The 9,868-nt window shown below is 37.1% G+C and overlaps 1 protein-coding gene across 1 annotated transcript in view; it reads left to right on the top strand.

Moving 5' to 3' along the window:
- Positions 1 to 6,697: 6,697 nt before the first annotated feature.
- The window catches only part of LOC113106187 (cadherin-11-like), a 49,739-nt gene continuing 46,568 nt past the window's right edge, over positions 6,698 to 9,868 (top strand). Inside the window, exon 1 of the mRNA XM_026267863.1 lies at positions 6,698 to 7,222. The gene's annotated coding sequence lies outside the window, so the exon portion shown is untranslated. The remainder of the gene's footprint in view (positions 7,223 to 9,868) is intronic.

Raw genomic sequence — 9,868 nt, 5'->3', positions numbered from 1 at the left:
GGGAAGGTGGAGGATTTCAGGAAAACTCTGTAAGCATGCTACAAAATGCTCCAGTGAATGCTAACCAGCTATTTAAATGTAAAGCAATATGATAATTGTCTACATAAGCAACATGAACCAATCAGCTTAGTAGTTTAACACTGTGAATATCATCAGTTTGCCTTAATGACCAATTAGCCTGCGCCTAGGCTCTAAAGTTTCATGACAGATCTTATATAATATATCATATACATATAAGAAGGCATATCTTTAATTTTTATCCAGAAACTGTACATATTTGAGAATTATATTTTGACTTACAGGTAACATATATGGCAATGTCTCTCTTAATATATGGCAATATACAATAAATCATGCAGTATGCTGCATATCTGTATATATGCATAAAGAAATCTAATGGGGTCCAATGTTGTCTGGACCTCAAAATGTTCAAAACAGATTATCTTGTATTCCTTGGGGAAAAGAAAGTCATGCAGGTTTGAAACAACATGATGGTGAGTAAAGAATGACAGAATATTCATTTTGGGATGAGTTTTTTCCTTTAAGTGAGTGAAGGGAAATTGTATGTCCATGCCACATATGTTACACATAAACCTCATCTATCCGCGTATTTGCTCTACAGATATATTTTTTAAATAAAATTGAAAGGAAGCACAAGTGAGGATGACATGCAGCTCTCCAATCTGGGGTGTCAGGTTCTTCTTTCCCTGCAAATAACGCTCCAATTTTTATCCAAGCTGTCTTGTGATTAGCCACGGTGGTCCAGCCTTGTCACTAAGGAAATGCCCCATGCCACTTCTTGGCATTGCAAATGAGCGTCAGAGTAAGCCAGCTGGCCCTGGATGGCTCGGTCCCCTTCAGTATGTAACAGGGATTTCTGAATGCTAAAAACCTTGGCCTGTTGCATCCCTCTGGTTGTTTTGAGATGGAAGAACAAAAAAAAAAAATGACTCAATCAGAAGCTATTTGTGTTAAAATCTGAATTAAATGTAAATAGTCCTTAACATGTTGGCTGGGTTTTGGTTGTATGCTGAAACTGTCATTTTAGTTTCAGGTAATAGATATTTACCTGCTTACAGTCATTAAGCTCAGCTTTAAGGACATTTAGCAATAGCTGGCACAGTGTTACAGGGAATCTATTTGTAGCGGCACTTACCTCCAGATGAAGTTCGGAGGAGATCTTGCGTCTGTGGCTCGGCGGTGGGTCGTGTCTCTGATCAGATTGATGGATGAGTTGAACTGAAGGGGCAATAGGTTGTGACTGTGTGGCTCGATTGAATGTCCCGTATTGGGCAAAGGGGAAACTTTAGGGTGGAAAACAAGGCATATGAGTGACAGGTATGGCCCAGACGCTGTCTGAGGTGACTCTGGGATGGTGTTTGAAAGGAAGTGCAAATCTCATCCACCTTGTTTAAGACAGTGACAGCAGTTAACTCACTCAGCTCAGACTTAAAACAAAGCAGGATACCGTTCAATAAACTGGAGACATGATAAAGCAAAACAGCTAAATCCATGATTTATGTATCCCCCCCTATAAACATAGGACACTTTTATACAAAATCCGAATGTATATGTCTTAAAATGACATAAATGACATAAATATTGTGAATACAAGCCTGTGCATTTTACTGTTATCTGAAAGGCCTTTGAGCCTCAGTGTGGCTGATTATGTCTTTAAGACCCAAGCACAGTGAAAGCTGAAATAAATTAAAGGAACAAAATGATATGGACTGTCTGTGAATGCACATGAGGGGAAATGGAGAGAGTGAGAAAGAAAGAGAGAGAGATGGTGAGCGTGCAATAGATCGATGCTACTCAACCAATTCTGTGTGTGTCTCTTTTAGGTTTTACTCTAGCCATCTGTAAAATAAAATCTACTCATGTGCAAAAAAAAAAAAAAGAAAAGATAAATCCCTAGTATAACACACTGCACTTTCATTTCTTTTGACACAGAAGAAAGCCAAGAACCACAACATTAGACAGTGAGAACAGTAGCTCAGTATTGATGGACCCAGGAACTAGCTTTGTATTAAAGACAGAACAGAACATGGTGTCCGGACAAGCTAGGATCAAAATTAAAGTGAACCTTCTTCAGCAATGTACTTCTTACAAGATTTCAAATACAATTATGAGTTAAAAAGTGCTATACGACAGTTGGTGGAGTTTAAAAGAGAGCCCTAAATTGATGATGGACAGTGTCGGATAAACTAATTTTTAGTAAATGCTTGCCTGGGGCCAAGACCTAGTTTTCATCAAAGTATAATCAACATCACCTAGAGCTTACAGGAACTAGTTTATTCCATATGTCATTTCAGGGTTATGCTCACAAGACTGACGTATTATAACAACCAAACTGCTGGAAACAATAAAAGAAGACTATCTGTGGGCTATAAGTTAGAGCATGTGTGCTGGTCTGTGATAACATGTAGAAATATTAACATCATTGCAATGCAATCTTGTTTATATTAGTAGAAATACAAAAAAAAAGAAAAAAAAAAAAAAGAGAGAGAGGTTGGTCTGCTACTATATTTATTAATGTAACCCTAAAGCACAGATCTGGCAAAAGAAAGAAAGAAAGAAAGAAAGAAAGAAAGAAAGAAAGAAAGAAAGAAAGAAAGAAAGAAAGAAATAATCTCTTATCAGTCACTAATTTGAGAAAAATGTAGCAGAATATTAAAATGATGCTGTGCCAACACCATATTTGTATTGCCAAGTCAGTCCATTTGTTGGAGCATGTTATCATTCTCCTTGTATGCCCTCAGACGTAGTCTCGGGGTATCATGCTTCTTGTGATCAGATTAGTGGGTGACACATGGCCGTGGGGCTGGGGAGACTCCATGGCATCCAGTAGACGAACCCCATTGGGCTCAATCCTATTTACTCGATATCACCATAGCAGCAGGAGCCCTCCGTATGGTGGCAAAGATTCCCATTTGAGTCTAGCAGCCTGTTTCCTTTCCATTAGCTGCTGCAGCACAGCCACAGCCCCATTCAATTATATCCGCTATACCTGCCAATGTCCTGCACTCATTGCCAACTGTCTAAAGCAGACCTCACCTATTGAAATTTAAGGACTCAAGCAGCAAATAGAGACTAATACTTAGCTTGAGTGACAAAGTGAAAATAGATTAAAGGAATTCACTCATGAATGAAATTCTGTCATCAATTACTTTCCCTCATGTCGTTCCAACCCATATGACTGGAAAGCAAATTAAGCTATTTCAAAGGCTGTTTCGACTGTTTTTTGCAGATACAATTAAAGTCAATGGGGTCCAAAATAGCATTGGATTGGACCCTGTTGACTTTGAGTGTATGGACTTCTTCAGAGATTTGGAAGGATTTGAGGGTAAGTAAATGATGACAGAATGTACATTTTTGTCTGAACTATCCCTTTAATCAGTTTCCCTCCCTCAAACTAAGACTATGACTAACAGTTTATGTTGTGAATTGTTTCTTTCTGAAGTCTTGCTGAAGGATGTTATATATACTTGCAATGATTTCAGTGTACAGCCTGTATAAAAGAAACTCTCAAGCCTTAATTGTCTATTTAGGAAGCAAGTGTCGGAGCACGCTGTCATCCGGTAGACAAAGGTTTCTATAGAAGTTCTTTGTGTTCTCTCAAAGAATTTTCTGTCGCTTAAATGACACCACTGAAATCTTTCCTTATTAGCATATATGCCTGAGAGTGAGACTGTCACCCAGCTGCACCAGCAATTAGCCAGTTTCATCATAAAGACTCGTATCAGCAGAAAAAAAGTAATCATTTGCAGTACTGTGAAAGGCCTTCCTCGTGATTTCCTCATTAAATTATTCATAGGGCTTCCTCCTGCTTGTATGTTTTCCATTTAGAATGACAAGGTTCATTACGAAGATGAAGCTCCCGGAATATTTTTGTGTAACTCTTCTTAAAGCGTCTTTTCTGAGTTTCTGGAACAAAATCACACGCTCAAGTCGTGGCCCACAAGTGAGAAAAGAGTGAAAAACTTCAGACTTTTACAAAGCAAGATTAAGAGGAAGAGCGAGAAAAACACAACTGTTTGTTTGCTTGTTCACAGTCTTCCCGTGCCTCGTCTGATGTGACACGACCTGATAAAGAGCAAGGACCCCATGTTTCCAGAATCTCCTCAGGTAGAAAGGCAGCACCCCACTTGCAACCATATCCGTGGAAAATCTCTTAAAGAAAATAAAGCGAGCTCTCTCTGATGAGCACCTCCAACTGATAAGGTGTCAGATGTATCACTCCATTACTGTGACTGAGGTCGTTCTGTTTTTCTTTCATTTGAACTCCCACCGCAATAGAGTGAGTAATCAGTCCTCTCTGTGCTCTGCCGAGACCCCCGCCAGGTCTCTGATCCACCAACAGATATCAGTGTCTCGTAATGGATTAAAATAGGGTTAGACAAAATGGATATTACATCAAAGAGTGCATGTGTCTGGATGTTTCTGCATGTGTTTCTGAAGTGAATACCTGGTCAAAACGATAATAGTTCTGAAGTATGTCGGAATCCAAGCCGTGTTTGCTTCAGCTGCTGGGATGTACATTGGCATGGGTGTCTGATTTTATTTTCCCAACTGTGCCCCAGCAAGACGGTACAATTGATATTGGCAGCCATTTGTTTGTGTGAATAAATGATAAAACAATAAAAGACATGTTCATTGTTGGCTTTTTAGGCATATTAAATGGTGGCTTTAGTCTAGCAGGTCTTTTAATGTGTTACTTCAAAACAATGCTGCCACTGTCGTATAATCTCTTCTGGGAAGTTAATAAGACAAACTGCATAAATCGTGTCATGGAATCCTCTCGGGAAACCTCGACAGGCTCTCCTCAGATGTAAAATTGTAAGTTCATACATACGATTTTGAAACGGAAAGGCAAAGCAAGACGTTTTCCTTATGTGACGGCTAATTTGTGCCTCAAAGGAACCTGATTAAAAACTGACATGGATCTGATTGCTCTGCCATCCTGAGGTATCACTGCCAACGTTGTCGCTCTGCTTCAGTTTGCTTTTTTTCTATTCCACTCACACCCCCGCCCTTACTTCTCTCTCTCTCACACACACACAAACACACTTCTTTAAACCAGCTTTGGCTGAAGCGACCGTGTGAGCAGTGAATCCATTACCCGAGCGACAGCTCAATTCAATTATTAGACGGGCTAATAATCTGACTGAATTGATTGTTCACTATATCCCCAGCCAAATGGCTGATGGAGAGAGGATCATGTTTGAGATTTCTTGCCGTAACGACAGGAATAGAGCACATGCTGAATATAATGAACACCACAACACTTCCTCAATCTGAGACTGTGGAACCTGAAGTCATAAATACGCCTAAGGAAATCACGTTTTTGCCAAACAATCATTATTGTCTTCCTTTATTATAACGGTGTTGCAAAAACAACACCGAAGAGAGAGAATAAAATTATTTTCATCTCATTAAACTCTCCATCTAAACAGAGTGTTTTGCATTTCTCTTGATAGACTCCAAATGGGATCCTGAACAATGATACTAAAACAGTTTTATTTTTCAACATGATCCACATTCATTTCCCTGCCTCAACCTTAAGCCACAAATGGAAAAGAAGTGGGTCAAACTGCAGTTTCAGTAGAATACCAATTTCAATCAACAATGCACAATGCTAAGAGTAGACATTCCAATTAGCAGGGCAGTAATGGATACCATAATTATAGACCAACCTACAATTAAGCTCTGACATGATGACCAGAGTAATGGTCTTACAATGTAATGACCTATTTGCAAAATGAGTTTTTGTGAGTCATGTGCTGTTCTCCACAGTAATTTTATGTGCAACACCATATTTAACCTTAAAAAAAAAATATTACTCTGAAAACATAGTCATCTTTGAAACAGGGGAAACTGGAGAGTTGTAAAACACCTTTACATTCAAAAAGCAGCATGGCTTTGAGTACCTTAAAATCGTTATAAAAAACTTGGAACAGATTTTTATTAAACCATAATTATTATTATTATTATTATTATTATTATTATTATTATTATTATTATTACCATCACCATCATCATCATCATCATCATCATCATTATTGATTAATTAGGCACTGTACACATATATGGTTAACAGTTGTTTCTGTCAGAGCTGCTACAATTCAGAACACAAAACAGCTTTAACTTCGTATTGACCAATCAGGTCATAACTTTACATTTATTTATTTATTTATTTTAAATTGATAACATCAAAAGCATTTCACCTATTTGCAAAAAAAAAAAAAAAAAAAAAAAAGCATACCAGTAAAAAATAAACTAATAAATTATTTTATTTTATTTATTAATTTGCATACTGAATTAAAAGATGGAAGACAATTTTATTGTAACAAAAAATAATAATAATGATTAAAAAATAAATAAAAATAAAATAAAATTGATTAACAAAATGAATCCACTTATAACTTGCTGTATAGCAGTCTCCGGTTTTTCCTATAGCCATCACGTCAACTAAACAAACAACAGTAAAAGTTCGGGTTTAAGAGTCATTGTGGATTGGCAAACGGTCTTTGTTAGTTTTATTAGCTTGACTTTTCAAAGAGAATTTTGGCACTTTTACCATTTTTATATTCCTTTACTTTATTGAGACGAGTGGGTTTTTCATTCCCCAGTGGGAGCTCAGCTTTCATCCGCCTGTTTTGATTGGAGGAGGATTTTAGAGGCCGGTTTAACAGTTACGTTGGTTGCTCGCTTCAGATGGGACCGCACGACAGGACAGATGAGAAACTGCTTCCATCTGGAAACGCGGGGACAGAAGGAGGGTCGACACGACTCAGTCACCGGCTGTAAGACACACACATCCTGCTTGCGTTACATCGCACCGGTCATCATCATCATCATCATCATTCCGACTGTTGGAGGAGCAGAGCGAACGTGCGCGCAGAGCAGCTGCACCTGACTGACTGGTCGTGGACATACAACAGTCTTCATTTAACAGTTGCCTTCGGTACTTACTTGAAGAAGGAAGAGGGGAGAAAAAATAAATAAATTCAAATACATAATAATAAAACAAGCGGCGTTTTATGTTTTGCTTCAATTCTGGGAGAGGACTTTGGCACGGAGGACCCTGCGTCTGGAGTGCTAACACACTGACTGCTCTTGTTGGATGTTGATTGTTGGTCAGAGAGAAGAAGGGGAAACGTTTAGCCGCTGTTGGGACCATCACTGGACAACTGGCGTCGTCTTTGAAAGTGTTCTGAAGGTAGGAAGTGATGCTGCTGTTCACGACTGAAATGCGCATCATATCAACGCTGGACTGTCTTCTGAGGAATGGAGAGGACAGGTCAGCCGTTCTCACCAAAGGTTTTCTCGATTCCTCAGCAGTCAGCTCTCTTGCAGTGACTGCACACCTATTGTAAACCGTGCACACTTCATTCTGTCTGTAGTAAATGTGAGCGCCCCAGATGACATTCAGAGGAGCGATTTGCTTTCGTGGACAATTTGCTGAACCATGGAGCTCTTACTTATGGCTCAGCGAGTAGCTCAACTTTTAGTTTTGAGCTGCTTTTCAGATCGTGAGTACGACGTGGTATGCACTGCGTTCCACTGAGGCTAAGCAAAAAAATAAATAAATAAAATAATAATAATAATAAAATCACGTAGTCAAGTTAATAAAATATAGAGTGTAGTACAGAAATACGCTGTAGTTTTATTTTTAATTGTTACATATTAACCAACCAGTCTATCAGATTTAATGTTGTGACTTTGGCATTATTATATATTCCCATGCCGTTTTAATAGCCTGTAGCCTAATATCCATAATAACGATTCCATCTGGTGCATAGTACAGGATTTGTGTCCCCGGATTTTTCATTTATTAATTTATTAAACGAGTTAAAAGTTAAATCGATTTTTAGTATTGTTTTGATAGAAGTAATGGGGTTCACGAGTTTGTGGACTGTAGAAGGGAATGCGAGGCGCCAGTCGCTGGAGTGAATCCACAAGCGCCTCAACATTCACGGTGAGGAATGAAGGAGTCGTGCGGGTGGTGAGAGAGCACAACCTCGGGCACAGAAACAGTCATATACCCCCCACTGTGAGAATCACACCATGAATCATTACACAAATCTTTTATGAACAATATCAGCTCTGCGTTTCCTCGGTAGGACGCGTAGAAAAGTCACGACAGTGAACGATTTAGTGAAGTGGAACAATGTGTTTAGACTGTTAAGGAAAGGGCCTGAAAGGTGGATTTTGTATTTACAAATTATTAAAAATGACCTTTATTTATTTATTTATAATTGTTTGAAAATAATATTTTGGTCATAGTTACGTTATACTATGTTTTTAAAAATTGTGCTATTTATTTGTCAGATGCAATAGGTAAAAGATGTCTGCTACTTTGTGACAGTTCTCAGATATAGGCCTAAAAAGATATATATATATATATATATATATATATATATATATATATATATATATATATATATATATATATATATATATGACCCTGGACCACCAAACCAGTCTTGAGTCGCTGGGGTTTGTCTGTAGCACTACCCATAAATACATTGTATGGGTCAAAATGACAATATTTTCTTTACGCAAAAAAAAAAAAAAAAAAAAAAAAAATCATTAGGATATTAAGTAAAGATCATACTCCATGAAGATATTTTGTAAATTTCTTACTGTAAACATATGAAAACTTATTTTTGAATTTTTTTTATTAGTAATATGCATTGCTCAGAAATTAATTTGGACAACTTTAAAGGTGATTTTCTCATATGTGTTATTTTTTATTTATTTTTTATTTATTTTTTTTGCACCTTCAGATTTCAGATTTCAAGTAGTTGTATATGGGCAAAATATTTTCCTAGCCTAACAAACCATACATCAATTGAAATCTTATTTATTCAAAAAAAAAAAAAAAAAAAAAAAAAAAAAAACCTTATGACTGGTTTTCTGGTACAGGATCACAATATATCCTTATCTCAATCCAATACTAATGCATTTGGCATTTAAAAAAAAATAAAAAATATACATATATATATATATATATATATATATATATATATATATATATATATATATATATATATATATATATATATATATATATATATATATATATATAATAATTGAATAGATAATTGAAATTGATAATTAAAATGGGGCATCACAGAGATAAAATAATGTGTATACACACACACACACACACACACACACACACACAAACATATATTTATTTATTTATTTACATTATATCCATATCTCAATGCAGTACTAATGCATTTAAAATAACATAATAATAATGACAACAACAATCGTAATATTTGAAGCCCACCATGTACGCTCACATGCATTCAATAGAGGGTGCTGTTGTTCTTTTTAGTCATGGCCCAGTGTGCTTACCACAGTTTTGTCTCGGAGGGCCACTCAAAAAGATTGAGCGCCACCGTCTGTGTTGCTCACGCTCCCGAGGGATGCAGAATTCAATCTAGCAGAGGCTCTGGCTAATGCTGTGGCACTTTGTCAGGATTAACATCTTTCTAGTCAGTGGCTTCTGTTACCTTTGGTGTCACATTACCACCTTGGAGTTGTGTACAGGGAGAAAAAAAATGAAGCCCCGGTATCTTGCTCTTGCATTGTGCTGGGTGCTGCGCTGCTCCAGTCCCACATCACTGCGGGTCGATGGAGGAAGAGACTCAGTCATTTTCAACAAATAAAGGCATTTGTTATGGTGACTGGTGAAGCTTCTCAAAGAGATCTTTTTTTTCTCTTCTTTTTTTTTTTTTTTTTTTTTTTTTTTGTCACATCCGAACAAGGCAGAGAGATCTCTTTGCTGAGATAAATTTTCAATTAAAGAAATTAATACCTCAGCTAGAATAAATTTTCAGAGCTCTTCTGA

The sequence above is a fragment of the Carassius auratus genome, chromosome 7 (assembly GCF_003368295.1).
Source record: "Carassius auratus strain Wakin chromosome 7, ASM336829v1, whole genome shotgun sequence".
Lineage (NCBI taxonomy): Eukaryota > Metazoa > Chordata > Actinopteri > Cypriniformes > Cyprinidae > Carassius > Carassius auratus.
Note: the sequence above shows the minus strand (reverse complement) of the source record. Positions and strands in the feature narration are given on the sequence as shown.